Genomic DNA, 27,565 nt, shown 5'->3' with positions numbered 1-27,565 from the left:
AACATTCTAAAATATCTTTTCCCAAAAATATCACCTTTATAACTTAACTTCTTATTTGTTCCCTCCCAAAAGGCTCAAATACTAAATATATCTTCCTGGTCCCTACCAAGTACTGCTGGTCATTCCTTCACATCATTAGTTACTCTTGCTGTTTCCTTTGTATTTTTTATTCTCACTGGCCCTTCCTGCTCTCCAATGGCTAAATACAAAAGTTCCTTATTAGTTTCTTTCACTGGTCTTTCCCTTTCCTAACCTATCCCATATAGCACTGCCAGATTACTCTTCTCAAAATATTTAAAATATTTACTTACAAACAGTTGTCTCACTAGAATGTAAGGTCCATGAAAACAGAGGACTTTTTGCATATTTATTTTTCTACTTTATCACTGGCACCCAGAACAGTGCTTGGTACACAGAAGGCACCCTGTAAATATTTAATGAATGAATTAAGAAAAAACTGAAATGAATTTTGCAAGGTGCTAATTTAGGTCCCTGGGTGACACAAAGTAGTCCCTGAGTAGACACAAAGATCAGTTAAACTTGAAGCCTACCTTCTAGGTTAGAAATACTTTACTAAAGATGCTTTTAGAACACATCTGTTCCAAGACTGAAAGAAACCAGGATTTGGACTTGTTGAAATGGCAGTAAAGACAATGAGGCTGAAGGAACCACATAAATGAAGAGACAAAAGACAGGAAAGAGCATGGGTAAATATATGGCAAAGGAAATGCCCCATTTGGCTCAAATGAAAGAGGTATTAATGGGAATAGTGGAGGATGAGGCTGCAAAGGCAGGATAAAGCAAGATTCTAGGTGGCAGGTTAATAAAACAGAATTTTTAGTTTTTTTGCCAGTCTTCTTTAAAGCAGAGCCTTTCGACCACCAGAATCAAAATAATCTAGAGCACCTGTTAAAAATAGATTCTCAGGCCCCATGCCAAAAGTATCTTACCTGAAGGTGACACCTGGTGACCTACACTTATAACAAACTCTCAGTAATTTTTCTGCACACTAATATTTGAGAAACATTGCTATATACAACGGAATGTTAAAAGAACTTTCTGAGCAAATAAATGACAAACGGTGCTTGAGAAAAATTAATGTGATCAAAATGTGCAGTGGGAATAGGGACTGGGGGGCAGAGAGGATGCAGGTAGCACCACCATTTAGAAAGTAATTGGCCATATGCACCCCAACGTTCATAGCAGCAATGTCTGCAACAGTCAAACTGCGGAAAGAGCCGAGATGCCCTTCAACAGACGAATGGATAAGGAAGATGTGGTCCATATATACAATGGAATATTACTCAGCCATCAGAAAGGATGAATACCCAACTTTTGCATCAACATGGATGGGACCGGAGGGGATTATGCTAAGTGAAATAAGTCAAGCAGAGAAAGTCAATTATCATATGGTTTCACTTATTTGTGGAACATAAAGAATAGTACGGAGGACATTAGGGGAAGGAAGGGAAAAATGAAGGGGGGTGATCAGAGTGGGAGACGAACCATGAGAGACTATGGACTCTGAGAAACAAACTGAGGGTTCTAGAGGGGAGGGGGTGGGGGGATGGGTTAGCCTGGTGATGGGTATTAAAGAGGGCATATTCTGCATGGAGCACTGGGTGTTATAGGCAAACAATGAATCATGGAACACTACATCAGAAACTAATGATGTACTGTATGGTGACTAACATAATAAAATAAAATTAAAAAAAAAGTTCATACATTTTTCACCTGAAGGTAATGTAACATTATGTGTCAACTCTTTCAATTAAAAAAAAAGTTCATTAAAAAACAGTAATTGGTCAGATGACCAACATGGGGATGTGAAATTAAATAATATATGGTGTAGTGGGCATTTCCTCTATGACAGTTTCCCTTTATAAGCTCACAATAACTCCTCTCTCCTAAAATCCTGTAGGGCATACCATCTTTATCATTTATCTGGTACTTAGCATATGCTACCTTCTATTGCTATTTTCTTTTAAGTCTTTTGTTCTCTTAACTAGATTGTAGGATTCTTGGGTCCAGAAACACGCTACATCCATTTTTGTAGATCCTGTGCACAAAGCATGTATACTAATGAGGTGAGATAAGTATATTGGACGACAGCGATGATGGTCATTAAGTTGGCAATATTGATAACCTAACTAGTTGATTCCCTGATATTCTCTAAAGCAATACCAATGCACCGATAACACTTATTTCATGCTTAGAATGTGCCAGGTATTTTTCTATGTGCACTTAGAATATGTTAGGCACTATTCTGTATCAACTCATTTAATCCTCAGAACTTGGTAAAGTGGGTACTACTATTATCCCCATTTTACGATAAAGAAACTGAGGCCCAGATAAGTAACTTGCTCAAATCACACAAAAATCACACAAATGTTTATCAAATGGTGTAGCTGGGATTTGAACATTGGGAATATGACTCCAGAGCTCATTTTAAAATCATAATCTACATATTCTCTATTTCAGAACCTTATTTCTTTCATAGTCCTTACCGCAATTTGAAATTTTTAAACCTTGTTGTTGTTGTTACTATGTCTCCCTACTAGATGGCAAGATCCATAATTGCAGGGACTAGTTAATTTTGTTCACTATTACATATCTAGTGTTGAGCACATAGTAGATACTCCACAAATACATGCTTTGTAAATGAATGAATGAATGAAAAAAAAACTAAGAAAAAGAAGTAGCAGAAAAGAGTAGAGGAATGAAGCAACAGATACCATTATGAGTACCTAAGGGACTAGCAAGGCTTTTATTACTGCAGATTTCAGACAGATGGCTTCCCAGAGAAAGCCTTCATCAATACATGAATGTATTTTGAAATGCTGAAAGAAAAATCCATTTGCAAGGTGCTGAGACCAGGTGTGTCTATTTTAGCAAATCACTGTATTCAAGAACAGGAAGCAGAGGCTGGAGATAGAGCACTGCACTAGGGAACTGAAGACCTGGCTGAGTTCCACTGTTTCCACTAACTCACACCTGTGGGCAGCTATGTGGGAAAAAAATTGTCTTTGTTCACAGCTTTCCTTTTGTCGACATGGAGTTAAAATAGGGTAATCTAGGCCAAATTCAAATTCTCAGTTCAATGTATCTGAACCATGCTTCTTAGAGCTGGAAGACGTTCTGGAGCTCATTGTTTCCAGAGATTTTCAAACTACTCTTTAGCAACAGTACTCTTTCTTCAAAGAAAATCTATGGGGTGATGGGGTAGTGGGTGAGGGACAGGTGGTGAATATGCACAATATGGAAAACAGATAAAAGTGAAGTTGCCCAAGGATGGTTATATCATGAGTGTGATATGCATGTGGATTTGAGGACCACAAAACTCAAATCTGCTACTGGTCAACCACCCCTTGATATAATTTTTAAAGAGTTTTTATTTAAATTCCAGTTAGTTAACATACAGTGTAATATTAGTTTCAGGTATACAATATAGTGATTCAACCCTTCCATACAACACCCAGTACTCATCACACCAAGTGCACTCCTTAATTCCCATCACCTATTTTACCCATCTCCCCAGCTCCTCCCCATTCTGGTAACTCCCAGTTTGTTCTTGATAGTTAAAGAGACTGCTTGCTCTCTCTCTCTCTCTTTTTCCTTTTGCTCATTTGTTTTGTTTCTTTAATTCCACATATGAGTGAAATCATATGGTATTTGTCCTTCTCTGACTGGCTTATTTCACTTAGCATTATACTCTCTAGCTCCATCCATGTCATTGCAAATGGCAAGATTTCATTCCGTTTTATGGCTAATATTCCATTGTATATATATGCCACATCTTCTTTATCCATTCATCTGTCGATGGACATCTTTTTCATAATTTGGCTATTATAGGTAATGCTGTTTTAAGCATTGGTGTGCATGTATCCCTATGAATTAGTATTTTTGTATAACTGTTGGATCATAGGGCAGTTCTATTTTTAACTTTTTGAGGAACTTCCATACTATTTTCCAGAGTGGCTGCACCAGTTTGCTTTTCCACCAACAGTGCAAGAAGGTTCCCCTTTCCCTACATCCTCACCAACATCTGTTGTTTCTTGTGTTGTTGATTTTAGCTTCACAGGTGTGAGGAGATATCTCACTACAGTTTGATTTGCCTCTCCCTGATGATGAGTGATGTTGAGCATCTTTTCATGTATCTGTTAGCCATCTAGATGTCTTCTTTGGAAAAATGTCTATTTGTGTCTTCTGCTCATTTTTTAATTGGGATATTCATTTTTTGGGTGTTGTGTAAGTTCTTTGTATATTTTGGGTACTAACCCTTTATTAGATATGTCATTTGCAAATATCTTCTCCCATTCTGTAGTTGCCTTTTAGTTTTGTTGACTGTTTCCTTTGCTGTGCAGAAGCTTTTTATTTTGATGAAGTCCCAATAGTTTATTTTTGCTTTTGTTTCCCTTGCCTCAGGAGACATATCTAGAAAGAAGCTGATAACGGCTGATGTCAAAGAAGTTACTGCTTGTGTTCTCTTCTATGATTTTTATGATTTCCTGTCTCACATTTAGGTCTTTCATTCATTTGGAATTTATCTTTGTGTATGGTGTAAGAAAGCGGTCCAGTTTCCTTCTGCATGTTGCTGTCCAGTTTTCCCAACACTTATTTGTTGGAGACTGTCTTTTTCACATTGGATATTCTTTCCTGCTTTGTCAAAGATTAATTAAACATATAGTTGTGGGTTCATTTCTGGGTTTTCTATTCTGTTCCATTGATCTATGTGTCTATTTTTGTGCCAGTACCATACTGCTCTGATCACTCCAGCTTTGTAATACAGCTTGAAGTCCAGAATTGTGATGCCTCCAGCTTTGCTTTTCTTTTTCAAGGCTGCTTTGGCTATTTGGGGTCTTTTGTGGTTCCAATACAAATTCACAATCAGTAGAATTTATTTCTAGGTTGCAAGGGTGGTTCAATATTTGCAAATCTATCATTGTGATACACATTATTAAAAGGATAAGAATCCTATGATCCCCTCAATAGGTTCAGAAAAAGCCTTTGACAAAGTACAACATCCATTCATGAAAAAAACCCTCAACAAAGTAGGTTTGGAGGGAACATACTTCAACATAATAAAGACCATATATGAAAAACCCACAGCAAATATCCTAAATGGGGAACAATTGAGAGCTTTTTCTCTACAGTCAGCAACAAGATAGGGATGCCCAATTTCACCACTGTTATTTAACATAGCACTGGAAGTCCTAGCCACAGTTATCAGACAACAAAAAGAAATAAAAGGCATCCAAATCGGAAGAAGTAAAAGTTTCACTATTTGCAGATGACATGATAATACATATAGAAAACCTGAAAGATTCAACCAAAAAACCAGAACTTATAAACTCATTCAGTAAAGTTGCAGGATACAAAATCAATGTACAGAAATCTGTTGCATTTCTACACACCAATAACGAAGCAGCAGAAAGAGAAATGAAGGAATCAGTCCCATTTACAATTGTACCAAATACAAGACGATACCTAGGAATATACTTAACCAAAGAGGTGAAAGACCTGTACCCTGAAAGCTATAAAACACTGGTGAAAGAAATCAATGAGGACACAAAGAAGTGGAAAGACAGTCCATGCTCAGAACAAATATTTAATGTCCATACTACCCAAAGCAAACTACACATTTAATGCAATCCCTATCAAATTATCAATAGCATTTTTCACATAACTAGAACAATCCTAAAATTTGTGGAATGGAACCACAAAAGATGCTTGATATATTTTTAAATATATGCTTTATTGAGATAATAATTCACATGCTATATAATCTATTTAAAGTGTATAAATCCATGTTTTTTTCTTACAAATTTTTATTTAAATTCCAGTTAACATACGGTATAATATTAGTTTTAGGTGTACAATACAGTAATTCAATACCTCCACACAACACCTGGTGCTCATCTCAAGTGCCCTCTTTAATCCCCATCATCCGTTTAACCCATCCCCCTGACTACCTCCCCTCTGGTAACCACCAGTTTATTCTCTAGCGTTAAGACTCTGTTTCTTGGTTTTTCTCTCTTCCCCCTCTCCATGTTTGTTTGTTTGTTTTCTTAAATTCCATATATGAGTGATATCGTATGGTATTTGTCTTTCTCTGATCAACTCTGCTTAGCAGAATACTCTCTAGCTCCATCCACGTCATTGCAACTGTCAAGATTCTGTTCCTTTTTATGGCTTGGCTGAATAATATTCCATTTTATGGATACACTACATTTTATTTATTCATTAGTTGATAGACACTGGGCTGCTTCCACTTTTTTGTTATTATGAATAATGCTGTTATAAACATTTAGGTACAAGTTTTTGGGTGGACATATGTTTTCATTTCTCTTGGCTACATACGTAGGAGTGGAATTGTTAGGTTACATATAAACTCTGTTTAATCTTTCGAGGAACTGCCAATTTTCCAAAACAGCTGCAACATTTTACACTTTCACCAAGGGTATGAAGGTTCTAATTTTTCCACATCTTTACCAACACTTGCTATTATCTGTCTTTATGATCACAGCATCCTAGTGTGTGTAAGGCGGTATCTCATAGTGGTGATGTGCATTTCCCTGACGGCTGATGGTATTGATAGTTTCTTCATGTACATATTGGCCATCTATATATTTTCTTTGGAGAAATGTCTATTTTGTAATTGGGTTATTTGTCTTATTATTATTTACACGTGAGGATTCTTTATATATTCTGGATACAAATCTCTTACTAGATAGGTGATTTGAAAATATTTTCACCCATTATGTGGACTGTCTTTACACTCTCTTAATTTTGATGTAGTCCTATTAACTAATTAGGTTGCTTGTCCTTTTTGTATTATATATTTAAAAAATCATTGCCTAATCCTTAGGTCACAAAAATTTACACCTATGTTTTCTTCTAAGTTTCATAGTTTTAGCTCTTACATCTAGGTCTTGATCCATTTTGTGTTAATTTTGTATACTGTGCTGCTTCTTTTTATTTCCATAAAGTTGGTATTAATATCCCCTCTTTTATTTCAGATTTTAGTAACCTGAGTCTTCTTTTTCTTGGTAAATCTAGCTAAGAGTCTGTTACTTGTGCTGATCTTTTTAAAGAACTGAGTTTTGATTCTGCTAATCTTCTCTATTGTTTTTTCTATCTCCCCTTGACATTTAATAGAAGCCTTAGAGAAAGTGAAGAGTTTGGCACTAAGGCAGTAGGAGTTTCCCACTTATTTATTTATTTTTTAAGATTTCATTTATTTATTTGAGAGAGAGAATGAGACAGAGCATGACGGGGGGAGGGTCACAGGGAGAAGCAGACTCCCTGCTGAGCAGGGAGCCTGATGCAGGACTCGATCCCGGGACTCCAGAATCATGACCTGAGCCGAAGGCAGTCGCTTAACCAACTGAGCCACCCAGGTGCCCAGGAGTTTCCCACTTATGACCACATTGTCTGGGATGGTCCAGGCCAGTCCTTTTCGTGTTGTTTTATTTATTAATATGTACAATACTATTTCTCAAATTTTTGTGTTCAGATGACAAGTTATATGGTCACATACCAAGAACCCCGGCCTAAAATGAGATTTCCTGTGGGTTCTATCCAGCTTCCTCCCAGTCCCTTTTCTGTGAGTATTCTTTGTGGTCCTAGACTCAGCTATAAAGTAAAAAAGTGAAATAAGGATGATACAAACCTTGACGAGACACACTTGCAGCAAGATTGGTGGGGAAAAAAGTTTTTGAGAATGTTTGCCGACTAACAAAAAAAGTAAAAGAATTAGTCTTCGTTCGTGTCTCTCTCTCTGTTCTTTTTATTCTTTTATAAACAAATATAAACTGTGGTTGAAGTCATAGACAAATATTCTTAAGAACTGCTGTGGAAAGGGCGCCTGGGTGGCTCAGTTGGTTAAGCAACTGCCTTCGGCTCAGGTCATGATCCTGGAGTCCCGGGATCGAGTCCCACATCGGTTCCCTGCTCAGCAGGGAGTCTGCTTCTCCCTCTGACCCTCTTCCCTCTCGTGCTCTCTGGCTCTCATTCTCTCTCTCTCAAATAAATAAATAAAATCTTTTTAAAAAAAAAAAAACACTGCTGTGGATGAAGCAGTCTGTGTTCATGGGTTACTGACTTTCCCATGGGGCAGGGTCCTAGATTTTATTCTCCAACTCTACCTGTGCACATACTCTTCTTCAGATAGCATGCCTTAGTACAATGCCACCCTTTTGAAAGGGAAGGAATATCCTTACTCTTGAAAGAGAGGTTAAAGGTCTAAGGGCTTAAGAAAAAAGAGAGGATCATACTACTCCCTTTTGCTACTTGCCTCCCACACTTAATCAGACCCAATCTATGAGATGCCAATAATTCACTTTCTATTTGTCCTTTCCCATTCTTTTCTAGACCCACACTCTCCAAGGAGCAGGAGATGGTTTTTTGATTCCATCTACTTCAGTGCCTCTGCTTTTCCAAACACAGCCAAAGGCATAGATGCAGACAAATACATTTTTATCCATTATTGCAGGGTATTTCATTCACAATAGGGGTCAGGAAACTGTACATTCAACATATCTAGAAAAACTCTCCATTAATCAAAGAGCACTGAATATATTTTAATGTACTTCATTTGAATCTTAAAATCTTTTATTTGTATCTTATTAGTCTAGAAATCTGATCTGTTGTGTTGGCTTGATTACTGCATGTTACTCACAAGACTTCATTTTATTTTAACCAAATGTGCTTATTTTTTTCCTGCTATATTGGTCTTTAGACTTTATTTAAGAGAAGATATTTTAGGAATTGAAGTTTTAAAATATTTTACAAGAACTTGTTTGTTTTGTTTTTAAGATTTTATTTATTTGACAGACAAAGACACAGCGAGAGAGGGAACACAAGCAGGAGGAGTGGGAGAGGGAGAAGCAGGCTTCCTGCTGAGCAGGGAGCCCGATGTGGGGCTCGATCCCAGGACCCTGGGATCATGACCTGAGCCAAAGGCAGACACTTAACGACTGAGCCACCCAGGCGCCCCAAGAACTTGTTTGTTAACAAGAATTTGCTTGATATGAAAGTTAAATCACAATGAAAAATCTGGTATGTTCAAGGTTTTCACTGGAACTAAAATGCTCATTAAAAGTTATGGAATATTACTGCTATGTTTGGCAATAAAACACAATGAGGAAACAAAACTTCCTTAACAATGTAAGGACGGTGGGACAGTGACTCAAGGCACTGGCAGATATTTTATTTTGATACTTAATGTAGTTCACAGAATACCAGTTGACTTTATTCTTAGGAACACATTTAAAAAATGGCAGTGATGGATTTTCAGGCCTGGGTACACCTACCAGGAAAATGACGCAACCATTATTCACCTCTCCCAACTATGGTTTTTACTGGCATCTTCTATGAGTTACACTTTGGCACTCTTCTAAACATCATCAGGCCACAAGCTCAGTCTAAATCAAATATTTTTACAAACTAAACAATCCAGTGCTAAAAACTACCCAAGTTACAAAGACCTAATGCTGTTTCCGTTCCAAAGAATGGGCTATTTTACAGAGGAAAAAGTGCTTACTACATTAAAAGGGAAATGGTGCTTTAACCCAAAAAAAACTAAGCCGTCCAGAGCGTTAAAAAAACAGGATCAAACCATAACCTGCTAATGACCTTTTCCAATCTCTGTATCTTATGAGATAATAGACTGTTTAGGTAAGTTAGTTCATCTAGTATTGGGTCAGTTAAGTTAGATTCATTAAAAAAAAAAAAAAAATTCTGTTCATAGCCATAGCCTACATCCTTAATTCTGGCTAACATTCTTGCAAGTACCAGTGACTATTCACATTATTATTGCAAAAGAACAAGTCCAAGTATATGTCTACTGATGATAGGTGAGTACCATTACCTCTGCATGTGGAGAGTATCTGATTTTCAAAAAGCTGAGGGAATGTAGACAAGCAATGCTGGAAGTGGAACTAACAAACCAGTGAAACTTTCATTTTTTTCCTACATTAAATACAGACATAGTAAAGCATATTCTTTGTACTTGCCACAAGTTTTAATTTGAAATTAGTTATACAGTGCCTGGTACATAACAGGCATGTTGAAAAATACTTGTTGAATGAATGAATGCAAAATATCTCCTTCCCATATAAATCTGGGAAAGTGATATCATGTCAAGTGACACATACATTCTTCTTTCCCTTGAAAAACAAAGACCATCAGTCTTTACCTGAGAAGTTTTATAACTAGACTAACCATTCAGCTCTACTGATCTTCTTTTTTTTAAATCTCTCTCACTTCTATCACCTCTATTGATGTTTTCATCACATAGGGCATGATATCGGTTAACTGCTGTCAGAACCAGCATAGGAGTACCTTCTCAATCACTGTAAAATCTTTGCTAGAGATGTTCATTAAATACATCCATCACTTATTCATTTAACAAATTGGTACTGAGCTTCGGCTATGTGCCCAGTAATTTTAGGCATGGAGGATGTATCAGTGAACAAAAAAACTGAAACAAACCCCCAAAACCTGTTCTTGTGGAGCCTACACTCTAAGAAAGTAGAAGTAATAAATATAGTAAGTCATATAGTATGTTGGTAAATCATAGGTGGTATGAGGAAAAGAGCAGTCAGGGGACACCAGGATTTCTAAGGAAGGACAGCAATTTTCAGAAGCGTAGTCAAGCTAGGCCTCATTAAGAAGGAGACATTTGAGCAAGCGGCTGCTGGGGAAGGTCCCCACAGAGGCCTGGTGACAGGAATTGTTCCAGGCACGGTCCAGAAGTAGCCAGGAGGCCAGTGTGGCTGGAGCAGAGTAAGCAATGGAGAGGGCAATAGAAGAGGAGGTCAGAGACTAATGGGAGGCCAGATCATACAGGCTTGGAAAGCCATCGTTGTAAAGGCTTTAAGTTTTCTCTGAGAGAAACAGGAGCCAGTGAAGAAAGCTTTGGAGGGGACAACAGAATCATTTAACTTAGGTTTTAAAAGGATTCCTGGCTGTGGTTTTGAGAATATGAGGCAGGGAGAATAGAATACAAAAAAGGAGATGGGTCAGGAAGCTACCTACTTGGTAATCTAGGTGAGACATGATGGCTTGGACCAGGGCAAAACAGTGAAGGTGGTGAGAAGTCGAATTCTGGGTATATTTTGAAGGCAGAGCCAACAGGATTTCCTGACACATTAGATATGATGTATAACAGAAAAAGAGGTGAGTATGACTTCATAAATTTTGGCTTTAGCAACTGGAAAAATGGGAGTTGTCAATGACTGATATGAAAAAAAGACTATGGGTGGAGTACGTCTGAAGGAAGAGAAAGATCAAGGGTTCCATTTTGAACATGTTAACCTCATACAGTGAAATGCCATAATCCTCACATTACCATCCCAGGTCATTCTCCTCATCAGACATTTATTTGTAGATTAAAAATAAGTCTATGGCCTTTTATATTTTTAGGCATTCGAGCTAGAGTTGTACTGGAAACCTTACATATCTTTTATTCATTAGAACCAACATTTTTCTCACTGCAGTAGCTGGAAATTCTACTCTACCAATTAGAAATGAAGAGAAGTTCCTGCTTGCCTTTCACTTACCAAAACCAAATGTGTTTATAGCTTCTTGTCTCCTAGGTTCAAGAACAACTGGTCAAGATGAAATGGCTCTGGAATTGGAATCTGAGGATCTATAGGTCAAACTCTGGCTCTTCCACTTACCTGTGACAAGACCTTAACATCTTTGGATCTCACTGATGACAACATAAAATAAATAATACACCTACTTTGTAAGGATGGTGTGAAATTAAATTCTGTAAGTGAAAAAGTTCCATGCATTGTAAAGAATTATACCAATGTTAGAAGCTATTAATATTATTGTCTATGGCTTGCCAAACATTTTACACCTGACTTTTCTATTGTTTTTGATCATTTATTCATTCACGCATCCCACCATCTTACAAAAAAGGAATGAATATAGATGGAAGTTCTTGGAATAATCTCTTAACAAACTGGTGAAAGACTTCTGAGCAACTTTCTGGGGGTTTCTTCACCCTTTTCACCCTATGCCCTTCTAAGAGATGCTTAGATAATAGTTACCTTAATGATTTATCTTATGTAGGACTGATTCCTTAACAACGAAATCTGCAACCAAACATCCACACTAAAATGAAAGGACAAAAAAGCCCTGGTAAAATTACAGCAGGCAGCCTGATAAAACAGAAACAGCAACGAAAAGTGGGCCACGTTACACATTACTGAAGAGTCAACTGGACTGATTCCAAGTCAGAACAAAGCTAACTCTTAAGATATGACCTGTGAGAGATGAGAACAATGATATATGACAGGAGAGGAAAGAGTGGGGTTAATGTCAAGGTCTTGGCCCTGACTATTGTCAATTTATTTTGTAAGAACTTTGGCCTGCCCTTGATGGCCTTTCATTCTTATTTATGGAGAAGAGAGAGTATGCAAGTAATCTTATTATGGAGAAGAGAGAGTATGCAAGTAATCCTACTCAAACATATGATCATATGCAGACAGGCTGGGAATTTTGCTGACAAAAGAGGTAGGTGCCCAGTTTTGGGAGGTGAAGGTTTCTTATGAATCTTAGTGAGTTAGCAACAGAACAGATTCCTGTGTTCTTAAACAAACAAAATTGTGGTAAATAATCTCAAGCTTTAACAACTTCTCCCTAACTGAAGGAGTCTGTGATGAGGATCCTGTAGTAATTCTTTCTGCACTATGTTCTCAGACACAATTTTAGTAGGGCATTTCTTCATTTAGTTACTGATGGGGGTGTATTCTGACATAAGGTGTGAGCTCTTTCAAAGTAGGGAAGATATTATAGTCATCCTTGTAACCACAGAGCCCCTGGAACATACATTATAGAGAGTCAATAAAAGTCATTTTCCTGATTCCCCTTCTATTCTCCCACCTCTTTACTTCTGAAGGCTAACTCCAGAGCTCTTGTAGTGAGATCTCATATATACTTCATTATCCCTTTGTGTCATGGGCTGCTCATACAAAATCGTTAATGAATGCCAAGCAATTTCAAGGCAGGAAACCCAGAATTTCAGACCCAATATTTCCTTATAAAGAAATGAAATGCTTGAGACATAAGGGGACAGTATCATTCCTGAAATTAACCTGAATTGTCATTTTTATTACACTTTGTTGTCTTGGGAAGAGGAATTTTGGATTGGTATTTCTGAGTCATCCTTGATTTTTTTTTATTGCAACACTGTGATTCTTGTAAATTCATTATTCTCAACATGTCATCATGAAAATATTCAAACATGCAAAAAGATGAAATAATTTTATAGTAAGCATCTGTATACCTATAACCTAGATTCTCTAAAGAACATTTTTTTGTCGGTCACTTGTTTTAGTAACTATCAAGGGATGCAATGGGTCTCAGCAGGGAAATAAAGGCACTTTTATAAACTGATTATAATTTTAAGAATCAACAAAAATTTTAATAACTATACCTTTATTGAGTTCTTATGTGGTAAGTCCTTTACCTACATTATTTTTAATCCTTACAAAATTCCTATAGGGAAGCTGAGGCTTACAGAGTTAAGGAACCTGGCTAAGTGCCATAGCAGCTCTCTGAAAGCTAGACTTAAGCCCAAACTCATAGTCTTTAATATTCCATGCTAACCCTAAAAACCAAAAGGGGAAAAAAGAAAACCAAACCAAACAACTGAAGCAGACATTATTGGTTACCTGTCCATCATCCTATTTTAATTTCCCCTATTCTAAGAGAAATCTAATTTTTCACCCCCCAACCCCCAACCTCATCCTGTGTCTCAGGGAAGGTTAATCCCACTACCATAATTTGGGGTGCAACAAGTCCCTTTCCTGTGACTGGTTCAGAATATAGGCCCAAGATATTCAGACAGGGAACTCCCTAAATCAGAGGGCTTGGTTCAGGAATGGCCATGTGACCCAATTTGGTCTAATAATTCAAGGGAAGCAGTTTCCTCAGGGCTTCTGGGGAAAAGCTTCCTCACCCCTAGAGAGCTTTGGGAAACAACTGGATGCCAGGAAGTACAGATACAAAGCTAGGAACTATTACAGCTACAGTGCGACTACAAGGAGAGCAGTCTAAGGATGAAGCCAAGAGGAGTGTAGCAGAGGACGTCAAGAGAAAGGAAACTGTATGAGACTGAGATAACCTTCAAGTGTGCCCTAGATCTGGAGTCCAAGGTACGAAAGCCAAAAATTTCTTTACTGTATAATATTTTTGGGTTTTCTGTTATTTGTAGCCATAGACATCATAGCTGATTGGGAAGACTAGTCAAAGGAATGATATTTTAAAAACAAAATTAATGTGGCACCTGGGTGGCTCAGTGGTTAAGCGTCTGCCTTTGGCTCAGGTCATGATCCCAGAGTCCTGGGATGGAGCCCCGCATCAGGCTCCCTACTCAGCAGGAAGCCTGCCTCTCCCTCTCCCACTCTCCCTGCTTGTGTTCCCTCTCTCTCTGTCTCTCTCTCCCCATCAATTAAATAAATAAAATCTTAAAAAAAATTAATAACTAAAAAAAATTAAACAGCTAAACGAGAACACAGTTAAGGATTATATTCACAGGGCTGTATGAAGGGCCCACAGAGTTGGGGAGGCTGCAGTTAGTAGGTATTCTGCGGAACTTCATTCTGGGGTTGGGGTTAGCAACAGCAACATCAGTTTCCTGAGGCTGTTCATGCATAGAACTCCCAGGCCTTCCTTTAAGAGCAGTCCTTATATTTCTATCAAAGATTATAAAGAAATGAATTCTTGTCAGTCTAAAAGCCTGGATGAGTTCTTGCCAGCAGTCCCCCACATGCAGACGACCACTTTGTCACCTGATCCCAAGACTTTCCCTTCTACTCTCAAGAATTTAATTAAACTGGAAGTCAGCAGACCCAGGTTCTAATACTAGCTCTATCCAATTACCCTTGTTGCCTTTCTAGGATGTAATTTCCAAACCTGAAAATTCCTGGGATTGCTCTACATAGCAAAGGGTTGGATATTTATGAAATACACATATAAGGAATGATTAAGGAAATACAGTATGTTTGCTACTGCACATTGGTATGAGTTTTTTTTTAATAAGTCACTATTAAATAAGAAATAATGCTAAAGTAATTGCCAAAATATCACAGCGAGAATTTAATATTAATATTAAAGCTAATATTTATTATGTTAGAAAGCAAAGTGCAGCTTACTGAGATGCCTACTTTTTTGGAGAAACGGGGTATCAGAAAATAACACAATGCAATAGATCATAGACCATGGATCAGCTGCCAGGGGCTGGATATAAAGTTGGTAGCCAACAAAAGTGGGAGAAGAGAGGGAATGTATAACACATTTCTTCTACTTAACAATTTTGCCTGAGCTGGGGCTGACACTATTTATTCACTTGGCCTTCTTAAAACAACAAAGCCTAGAAATGAGGGTAGAAAAGTTGCTTATAAATCTTTCAGTATGATGGATGTCTAAGTACAGGCTCATGTTGTCCTCTTCTTTCTTATAAGAGTTATACCCAACTCTATCCAAAGCAAGCTATGTATGAATAAAAAAATCTAGGTTTTACTATTTCAAAGCAAAGTTATTTGTTGGTATCTCATACCATCATCCTTCATTTTTAATCTTAAAGTAGATCAAACAAATATGTGAGGAATTATCTTTGAAATATGGGAGAGATACAATTCTTAGCTCCAAATTTATTTGCCCATTTGAGCTGTTAAATCTTATGAATCTTCAATTGCTTTTTGTATCTGTTGAAATTATTTAAAAAATTAACTTATCATAATAATATTATACTACTTTGCTTATAGTCTGAGAACCTTACAACAGTACACTTTGATTCCTCCATCAGCTTTTGTACCTTGTACAAAATGTAACAATCAACTGTGTAATGTACTGTACAAAATGTAATGTATTATCACTTCCATATATGTTATAAACCCCCATTACATTATTATTATTTTAGCTTCAGTCAGTTGTCATTGAAGGAGATTTCTTTTTTTTTTTTAAAGATTTTGTTTATTTATTTGACACAGAGAGAGAGACAGTGAGAGAGGGAACACAAGCAGGAGGAGGGGCAAAGAGAGAGGGAGAAGCAGACTCCCCACCTAGCAGGGAGCCCGATGCGGGGCTCAATCCCAGGACCCTGAGATCATGACCTGAGCCGAAGGCAGTCGCTTAACCACTGAGCCACCCAGGCGTCCCTGAAAGAGATTTCTAAAGTGAGGGGAAAGTAAAGGGAGGAATAGACAGCAATACAATAATAGTAAGGGACTTTGACACTGACTTTACATCAATGGATAGATTATCCAAATAGAACATCAATGAGGAAACAGTGGCTTTGAACAACAAACTAGATCAGATGAACTTAACAGATATATACAGAACAGTCCATCTAAAAACATCAGGATAGGGGTGCTTGGGTGGCTCAGTCAGTTAAGTGTACGACTCTTGATTTCAATTCAGGTCATGATCTCAGGACGTGAAGCCTGGTTAAGATTCTCTCCCTCTCCCTCTGCCCCCCCATTCTCTAAAACAAAAACAAAAACAAAAACAAAAACAAAAACGAAACAAAACCAAACACCAAAAAACAAAAAAACCACATCAGAATACACATACTCTTTTCCAGTGCACAAAGAGCATTTCCAGGAGAGATCACATGTTAGGCCACAACACAAGTCTCAATAAATTTAAGAAGACTGAAATTATATCAAGCATCTTTTCTGACCACAATGGTATGCAACTAGAAATCAATTCCTAGAAAAAAAAGTGGAAGAAACAAACAAGTGGAGGCTAAATAGCATGCTACTAAACCACCAAAAGGTCAAAGACAAAATCAAAGGGGACATTTAAAAACAACCCAGAGACAAATGAAAATGGAAATATGATAGTTCAAAATCTTTGGGATGCAGCAAAAGCAGTTTCCAAGAGGGAAGTTCACAGTCACCTGAAGAAACAAGAAAAATCCCAAATACACAATCTAACCTTACACCTAAAGAAGCTAGAAAAAGAAGAACAAAGTGAGTAGAAGGAAGGAAATAATAAAGATCATAGCAGAAATAAATGACATAGAAACCAAAAAGACAACAGAAAAGATCAGTGAAAGTAACAGGTGGTTCTTTGAAAAGATAAGCAAAAATGATAAAACTTTAGCCAGACTCATCAAGAAAAAAGGAGAGAAAACTCAAATAAATAAAATCAGAAATGAAAAGGAGAAGTTACAACCAACACCACAGAACTACAAAGGATTATAAGAGACCACTACAAAAAATTATATGTCAAAAATTGGACAATCTAGAAGAAATGGATAAATTCCTTGAAACATACAATCTTTTAAGACTGAATCAGGAAGAAACAGAAAATCTAAACAAATTGATTACTAGTTATGTCATAGAACTGGTAATGGAAAAACTCCCGACAAACAAAAGTCCAGGACCAGAAGGTTTCACAGGTAAATTCTACCAAACATTTAAAGAAGAGCTAATACCTATCCTTCTCAAACTATTCCAAAAAATTGAAGACGAATGAATCCATCCAAAATCATTATGAGGTCAGCACTACCCTGATACCAAAAACAGACCAAAAAAAAAAAAAAAGAAAAAAACTACAAAAAAAAGAGAAAAAATTATAGGCCAATATCCCTGATGAACATAGATGCAAAAATCCTCAACAAAATATTAGCAAACCAAATTCAACAATACATTAAAAGGATCATCTACCAGGATCAAGTGGCATTTATTCCAGGGATGCAAGGATGGTTCAATATCTGCAAACCAATCAAGTGATACACTGCATGAAGAAAATGATAAAAATCATATAATCATCTCATTAGATGTAGAAAAAGCATTTGACAAAATTCAACATTGGTTCATGATAAAAACTTTCAACAATGTGGGTTTAGAAGGAACATATCTCATAATTAAGGACATAGATGAAAAATCCCACAGCTAAAAATATACTTAATGGTGAAAAGCTGAAAGGTCTTCCTTTAAGATCAGGAAGACAAGGATGTCTACTTCTGTCACTTAGTACTGGAAGTCCTGTTACTGTCACATAGTACTGGAGATCCTAGCCACAGTAATTAGACAAAAAGAAAAGAAAAAAAAAAGGAGTAACTGCACTGGATGTTATATGCAACTGATGAATCACTAAATTCTACCCCTGAAACTAATAATATACTATATGTTAACTAACTTGAATTTAAATAAAAATCTAAAAATGAAATAGAATAAAAAGCATCCATATTGTAAGGTATCCAATGTGGAACAAGTAAAACTGCACGATTTGCAAATGTGATACTATATATAAAAAAAAAACCCAAACACTCCAACAAAAACTATTAGAACTAATAAATGAAATCAGTAAAGTTGTAGGATACATAATTAATATACGGAAATTGGTTGCATTTCTTTTTTTTTTAAGTTCTTTCCATTTTAATAAAGCAAGATAATGGGTGTAACATAACTGAGGAATTACAGAGAAAAGGACATTTCATTTTGCCAGATTTTGACAAAGGAGGCATCTTACCCATATCCACACTTTCCCAGAAAGAAGTACAATCCGCTGCAAGTTTAAACACTGCCCAAATGAGCATTTTTTTTTTTTTCTATAAAGGCAACAGCAGCAAAAGGAATGAGACGCAAAGGCCAAGGTGGCAGCCATGTTAGGCAGGAGATTTTCATACTTCTGGAATTTGGGGGATCGCCACCCTCTTCCTATTCTCTCCTAAGATGCACACCGGTACTAAACTGTTCTTTGAAGCCTGTTTGTTCCTTGTATAAATGGATCAGATAAGACTGTGGTGGGTTTTTTTTTTTTTATTATGTTATGTTAATCACCATACGTTACATCATTAGTTTTTGATGTAGTGTTCCATGATTCATTGTTTGCATGTAACACCCAGTGCTCCACGCAGAACGTGCCCTCTTTAATACCCATCACCAGGCTAACCCATCCCTGCCCCCCCGCCGTGATTTCTATACACTAAAAAACAAGGTAGCAGAAAGAGAAATTAAGTAAATACCATTTACAATTGAATTAAAAAGAATGAAATACCTAAGGATAAATTTAACCAAGGAGGTGAAAGACCTGTACTTTGAAAATTATAAGAAATGAATGAAAGAAATTGAAGACAATGCAAATAAATGGAAACATATTATGTCCATGGACTGGAAAATTAGTATTATTAACATATCCACAATACTTAAAACAATCTATAGAGATACAATGCAATCTTTATCAAAATATCAATGGCACTTTTCACAGAACTAGAATAAACAAATAATAAACAAAAAATAAAATTTGTGTGGAAGCACAAAAGACCCTAAGTAGTCAAAGCAAACTTGAGAAAGGACAAAACTGAAGGTATTACAATCCCAGGTTTCAAACTATACTACAAATCTATAGTAATCAAAATAATATGGAACAAGCACAAAATTAGACAAGTAGATCAATGGAACAGAATAGAGAGCCCAGAAATAAACCCATACTCATACGGTCAATTGATCTACGACAATGAAGGCAAGAAGATACAATGAGGAAAAGATAGTCCCTTTATTTAATGGTGTTAGAAAAACAGGACAGCTACGTGCAAGAGAATGAAATGGGACCACTTTCTTATACATACACAAAAATAAAGCCAGAATGGACTAAATATAAGACCTGAAACCATGAGACTCCTAAAAGAAAACATAGTTATACCTGACATTCTCAGACAGGAGAAACACAAGCAAAAATAAGCAATTGGCACTATATCAAACTAAATAGCTTTTGCACTGTGAAGGAAACCATCAATAAACCAAAAAGGCAACCTCCTGATTGGGAGAAGACATTGCAAATCATATATATGATAAGGGGTTAATACCCAAAAAATAAAGAAAACTCATTCAACTCAACAGCAAAAATCCTACAAACAATCCAGTTACATAATGGGTAGAGGAACTGAATATACATTTTTCCAAAGCATACAGATGGCCAGGAGACACAGGAATCACTAATCATTAGGGAAATGCAAATCGTAATCACAGTGAGATTATCACCTCACACAGTCAGAATGGTGAGTAAAAAGAGAAGAAATAACAAGTGTTGGCAAGGGTGTGGAAAAAAGGGAACCCTCATGCACTGTTGGTGGGAACGTAAATTGGTGTAGCCCCTGTGGAAAACAGTATGGGGGTTCCTCAGAAAGTTAAAGACAGAAATACCATGAGACCAGTAATTCCACTTCTGGAGTATTTCCTGGATGAAAATAAAAACACTAATTTGAAAAGATATATACACACCCCTATATTTACTGCCAGCATTATTTACAATAGCCAAGATAGGAAAGCAAACTTAAATGTCCATTGATAGATGAATGGATAAAGAAGATGTGGTATATATAACACAATGAAATATTCTCAGCCACAGAAAGGATGAAATCTTGCATTTGTGGTAACATGGATGGATCTAGAAGTGAGATAAGTCAGACAGAAAAAGAAATACCATATAATTTCACTTATATGTGGAATCTAAAGAACAAAACAAACAAACAAACAAAACAGAAATAGACTCATAAATACAGAGAACAAACTGGTCCTTGTCAGAGGAGAGAGGGGTGTGGGGATGAGTGAAATAGGTGAAGGGGATGAAAAGGTATAAAATTCAAGTTATAAAATAACTTAGTCATAAGAATTAAAAGTATAGCATAAGGAACAGTAATGCTGTAAAAACTGTCTTTGGTGACAGATGGTAACTACACTTTCATGGTGAGCATTTTGTCATATATTTAATTGTCAAATCACTATGTTGTACACCTGAAACTAACATAATGTTGTATTTCAATCATACTTCGATTTTAAGAAGTGAGAGAAAAAAGTCTTTTACAGTTACTCACATAATTATCATCTCCAGTGATTTCATTTTTTTGTGTAGAGGCAGATATCTGCCTGGTATCATTTTCCATTTGTCTAAAGAAGTCCCCTTGACTTGTAGTGTACGTCTCCCGGTGATGAATTATTTCAGCTTTTGTATTTCTGAGAGAAATCACGATTTTGTCTCGGGTTTTTAAAAGATATTTTATCTGGATATAGAATTCTAGGTTGACATGTTTTGTTTTCCTTTACTTCAGAGATGTGATTCCACTGTCTTTTGGTTTGCATTTCCAACAAGTCTGTTGGCATTATCAATTTTTATGATATTTTCCCCCTCTGGCTACTGCAAAGATTGTTTCTTTATCCTAGCAGTTTTTTTTTTCTTCAAGTTTTTATTTAAATTCTAGTTAATTAACATATAGTGTAATACTGGTTTCAGGTGTAGAATTTTGTGACTCATCACTTACGTATAACACCCAGTGCTCATCGCAAGTGCCCTCTTTAATGCCCATCACCCACTTAGCCCATCCCCCCACCCACTCCCCTCCATCAACCCTGTTTTTTCTCTGCAGTTAAGAGTCGCTTGTGGTTTACCTCCCTCTCTCTCTTTTTTCTCCTTTCCCCTATGTTCATCTGTTTTGTTTCTTAAATTCCACATATGAGTGAAATCATACAGTATTTTGTCTTTCTCTGACTGACCTGTCATAGTGATTTTAAACAATTTAATGATAGTACAGTTTTCTTCATATTTCTGATGCTTAAGATTCACGAACTTTTTGGATCTTCCAGGTTTATAGTTTTTATAAAATCTGGAAAATGTTCAGCCATTACTTCCTTAAAAATTTTTTCTTTCTCTGCCTCTCTCTCTTCTCCTTAGGTATCATAATTACATATCTACTAGGCTGAAGTTTTTCACAGCTTGTTGATGCTCTATTGCTTTTTCTCCCAGTCTTTTTTGTATTTTATTTTGTATAGTTCTTAGTGCTGTGTCTTAAAGATCACTAGTATTTTATTCTACCGTATCTAATCAGCTGTAAATTCTGTTCACTTTAGTTTCCTTTTTTTAAGATTTTTATTTATTTGAGAGAGAGAGAGAAAGAGCACATGACCAGAGGGGAGCAGCAGAGGGAGAGGGAGAAGCAGATTCCCCACTGAGCAGGGAGCCCTATGCAGGGTTGGATCCCAGGACCCTGGGATCATGACCTGAGTGAGCCTAAGGCAGATGCTTAATTGACTGAGCCACATAGGCATTCCTCAGTTCAATTTTTTTAAAGATTTTATTTATTTATTTATTTGAGAAAGAGAGAGAGCATGAGAGGTGGTAGGGTCAGAGGGAGAAGCAGACTCCCTGCTGAGCAGGGAGCCCAATGTGAGACTCGATCCCGGGACTCCAGGATCATGACCTGAGACGAAGGCAGTTGCTTAACCAACTGAGCCACCCAGGCACCCCTCCTCAGTTCACTTTTTAATCTCAGATATTGTACTTTTCACCTCGAGAAGTTCAATTTTTAAAATATCTTTCATGGTTTTCTTCAGTATGTTCATGCTTTCCTCTACCATCTTGTATAGATGACATAAGTTATAATAACTGTTTTAAAGTCCTCATCTAATTCTATCATCTTTGTCATTTTGGGGTCTGTTTGTATTGACTAATTTTTCTTTTTATTATGGGTTATATTTTCTTGCTTCTTCTCACACCTCATATTTTTTAATGGATGCTGGACATTATGAATTTAACTTCACAGCAAGGAATTTAGGTACTCTAAATATCTCTATTTCTTCAAACACTCCTTTAAATATTTGTTCTGAGATGCAGTAAAATTACTTGGGAACATTTTGATTCTTTAGTTCTTGCTTTTAAGCTTTGGTTTTTGGATGCAAGTAGAGCCATGTTCAGTCTGTGGCTGATTTTTCTCTACTACTGAGGGATACACCTCTGATACTCCATCATTATGAGATTTTCAACTATGGCTTCTTGTTTGTCACCACTCCTCAAACAAAAAAACAAAAATAGATACTGCTGTATGTGTTTCAAAAAACTCCCCTTTATGCTTGGGCAGAGTGAACTTTAAAAAACACATTCTTATGAAGCTCTCCATCCCTTCCATCACACTCCCCTCAGAATGAAGTCCAACCTCTTTAGCATTATATTAATAGCCCTTTCTACTCTGAAGGCCACTTTCCCTCCAGCCTATCTCTCCTGTCCCATCTACCAGATTGCTCAAAGTTGTCCAGCCATATCTGGCATTCTCACACTTTCTTGTTCACAGTGTACTCCCTTCTTGTAATACCCCTTCCCACACTTTCTGGTGGGGAAATACCTCCTTAGCTTTCAAAGTCCTCCACCTCTACAGGCAAAACTGATAACTTCCTTCTCTCTGCTTATCTTTATTTTTTCTCTCTCCACACACCTATAATTCACTAACCTGCTATTTAAGAAATTCTCCAACTTGCTAATGCACTCCTTTATTATCTGGCACTGTAAATGTACAATAAACATTTGTTGAATAAAGTAAATGTCCATAGGCTGGCGGATCTCAGCATCCAAGTGCAGCATATTGACTCTTCCTCTCCCCAAAACAGAGTATAAAAGTCCACCTTAGCTTTTAGATAAAATAAGGTAAAATATCACAGCAGTTTAAGAATAAGAATCACCTGGGACACATTAAACTACTGATTCCTGTGACACTCTCTAAATGTACTGAATCAGAATTTCTAGAGATTCTTAAACAGTTTTCATGAGCACCTTTGGTGATTACCATCATGTTTAGAAAACATCCACTTACACATATATGTATATATATATATGTTACATATTATATAACATGTTAGTATCAATAAAAAACATGAACAATAAAAAACTGAAAAGAAGCTGGACTTTTAGAATGAATCAGAATAGTAATATTCCAAAAATAACCACTGAATTCTAGAACTGAAAGAGGCTTTAATTTCATTTACTGCTACTCCCTTGCCCTAACTCTCCCATTTTACACTGGAGGAAACTAAAGCCCACCATGCGCAAATAACTTGACCAAGATTCTATCATTAGTGGCAAAGCAAATTTTACAGCAATTTCTCTGATGCTTGGTTCAGATTTATTTCCATAATATCACAGTGTGTAAGTTCCAATTTAGTTTAGATTTTCAGAAAAATCCAAAGGAAATTTAGAAAATTATCAATTATAAATTGTTAAAACACATTTAAGCAGGCAGTCTTCCTTATTAAAGGAATAAACTCTTTTAAAAAACTTGTAGATTATGCTATGGTAGCAAATTCTAGCAGTCACAAATAGTACAACATCTGAAGGTTATTGACTAAGAGCTGAACCTAATTTTTTAATCACTTAATATCATCTAAGCTTCACAATAATATTAAGAATTAAGGAGTATTATTCCAAATTTACAGATGAGGAAAGATGTTCAGAGAAATAAAAAGTTTACGTACCTTTCAAAGACATTAAGTGGTTGTGCTAGGATTTGAACCCAGCTTTTCTGACCATTTTATGCTTTTTGTACAATGCTGTATCACTTCATTTAGAAGATGACTAACAATAATAGTTACTAATATAATGATTAATTATTTCAGTGAGACAAAGCCAAATTTCAATACATTTGAAAAATGTCCTGACAGTGATTTTTGCCAGTAATATTTTACAATGAATCTTGATAAAAGGCACCTGCCTTCTTTTCTAGATTATCACTTTAGTATGATACAAAATAAAATAAATGTATACTTAATCCAAATAAGGAAAGCATAAAATTTTGTTTTAAATAATCAAATAATGTAGAGCTATTTTTAAATGATCTGGACCAAGTCCAAATCCCCATGTAACACTCAGGTTAAAATCACCATAGCCCATGAAGCTTCCTTCTCATACTGAAACCCTTTTAAAAGAGTAACAATTTAAAATAAGATAAAAGATTCTTCATGCAGTTATTTTTCTCTAGTGAAATCATATTAGTCTACACAGACTATAAGGAATCTTTTAGCGTAAATCTCTGTACCCTTGAATTTGTCACTTAATTTATTGTTGTTTATTTAATTGAGGAAGAGTAGAAATTAAGTAAGTATTAAGAAGCTCTCACTCTCATAAAGAAAAACCAATACTTTTTTGGGGTGTTTCTAGGACAAAAAATGGTTTGTTCAGAGTATCTACACTTTTTTGATAGGATGCCAACATGTTAAAATAAACTGTATCTACCTAGCTTTACATTTACATAACCTGTAGTGCAAGTTCTGAGGTGCTTGGACATGTATGATTCTTTACCACCAAGCAGTATGAAGGCATGAAAACATCTACACCTTTCACTTATGCTCCAGGCTACCAACTAGTCCATGTTAATAAAACATATTAAGCACTTGGTACATAAAAGTAATTATGCTGTCTCCTGCTTGACGTGCAGAGTGAAGTAAAGATGCTGCTTCTGACAGCATTTTCAGTCTTGTTGAATGAAGCAGGCGATGAGTGAATGGACAGGTGAATAAGAATGTAAACAAGTTAAACAAACAAATAATAAGTATTGCTGTATGTGTCTCAAAAAACTTCCAGTCTACCAAGATCAAAACACTGATTTAGAAAACATGAGTTTATCACCTATTACTGGCCTGACACTATGCGAGGTGAGCTAAATAAGGTCATATTTATTACCAAAAAATTTAAGATTGGGTCTTTATCCTTCAGAAATAAATGCAAGGTGTAACACACAGTGCTATACATTTTGGGACATTCAAAAATGAATCAGACTTTGAGCCTTCCTTCAAAAAAGGCTGCAGGGTAGTAAATACCCTCTTCACTAAAAATAACTACAAACAGGTATAAAAAGAGATTTAAGAAGTAAACATTAAAAAAATATAAGAGTGGTTCAAGTAGAAACTGGAGGGATCTTGGAGAATAAGTGATATTTAAACTTGGCCTTGAAGTCTAGATAAGATAGCAAAAGCCTCCGATTCAGGAGGAGAGGTAGAAAAATTCAAACAAATAGCGGGATAAAGGAATGATGATAGGAAAATCATGAGTACGTTCAGGGAGCAGAGGGAAAACAAGTTGACTAACCATATTTGAGTGAGACTTTGTGCTGAGACTGCTTTGCTCATGGAAAGACTTTGAGTATCCCTGCCACCAACATTCTAAATGCAGATTGTGGATCCTCAGTAGCCTTGACAACCTAAAGTCTTTCCAAACAACTGTATCTCCACCCAGATGATAACTACACAGATTTCTGTGTAGGAAAGATAAAACAAGAGAGATAAGTTAGAGCCTTGAGTTTTAGGGTGAATTCTTATTTAATTCAACAGGCAAAGGGAAAGCATTGAAGGTTTCTGAACAAAGGAGTGCTATGACACTAAATAAACTTTAGGATGATTATTTCTGGCTGCTCTGTATATTTGACTGGCTAAAATGAGACAGAAGGCAGAGTCAAGAGGACATTTAATATTGTGGCACAGTGGTAAGTGTCATATGGGTAGAGATGAGGCATGCAATAGCAGTCTTTATTGAGAAAGCAAAGTGCTCAGCAAAATTCTTTGTACACAAAAGTGCTCAGTAAATGACAATGTCTATAGCAATAATAATAATGAAATAAAGTGTCTTATTGCTATAGACATTATCATTTAGCACCATGGGCACTTCTTTGTGCAAGGAATTTTGCTTTCTCATTTATCCTCACAAGCCCCTCAAAGACCCAAAACCTTTTGTGACCCTCAAAAAGTTATGAAAAGCTAAGAACTCCTACTCTTATTCCCATTTTATAGATGAGGAAATTGAAGATTGAAGAAGAAACATGACCTGAAGCCAGCATCAGGAAGCCAGATTGTTAGCCTAGTGGCAAAGGTAGCAAGTACTATAGACATATATTCTGGGTTGGAATCCTGGCTTCAGCACTTACCAATTATATAGTCTTGGGAAAATAACTAACTAACTAACTAATAAGTAAGTCAGTTTCCCCTTTGAAAAATGGGAATAAAAACAGTGCCTATACTTTATGGGGTTATAGAGAGAATGGAGATAATGCTCATATAGTACTTATCATACTTAGCTAATAATAAGTACACAAAGAATGACTGTCATCCTCACCACCATCTTTACCATTTTGAGTCCTCAGATATGGACCCCTAAAATTACATGTTATCTCTCCTCCAATTTTATGGAAAAATTAAATCATATACATACTATGAGAACATTATTTCTGGAGAGAAAAATAATATTTTTTAAGTTTATAGAAAGGCTAGGAATCTTTCCAGTTCATTTTACTAGTGTTAAAATAGAAACTAAAGTCAGATTATGCTAAAGAACTGATTTAAAAAATAAAAGGCAAAATACCTACCACAAAATAATTCCTGCTCTTAAAAAGAAGACTGCTTATAAGATTACTTAGAGTTAAAAGGCTGTTTTAAAGTAAATAAATATATGCCAGCGGTTACCAGACCCAGAGTTGTGGGGACTTTTGTTTATTTATTCTTAGTACTATCTGTATCTAGCCAACATAGCTATTAGAGAACTAAATGAGATAATGCATGTAGTAACACAGGATAGTACCTGGCATATGTGGTAAGCCATTAATGCATATGATCTATTGCTATCATCATCATCATCTGTTGATAACATGTGATTCTTAAGAATTTTAAGACACATAAATTTGCACTTTGAAATTCTTCCCAATAGTATCATTTCTGCCAAAAACTACATCACAAATAAAGCACTGACAAAAATCAATCAGATTTCAACCAGCTAATATACTATCTATATA

General features: G+C 36.2%; 1 protein-coding gene across 7 annotated transcripts in view; it reads right to left on the bottom strand.

Annotated features, from left to right (window-relative positions):
- The window catches only part of VPS13B (vacuolar protein sorting 13 homolog B), a 746,502-nt gene that overhangs the window by 214,476 nt on the left and 504,461 nt on the right, over positions 1–27,565 (bottom strand). The gene's annotated exons all lie outside the window — the stretch shown is intronic.

Source organism: Callorhinus ursinus, unplaced genomic scaffold (assembly GCF_003265705.2).
Source record: "Callorhinus ursinus isolate GAN/ISIS: 27379988/994484 unplaced genomic scaffold, GSC_fseal_2.0 scaffold5, whole genome shotgun sequence".
In the NCBI taxonomy this organism is placed as follows: Eukaryota; Metazoa; Chordata; class Mammalia; order Carnivora; family Otariidae; genus Callorhinus; species Callorhinus ursinus.
The sequence above is the reverse complement of the archived record's forward strand: the minus strand, read 5'-3'. Positions and strand labels throughout refer to the sequence as shown.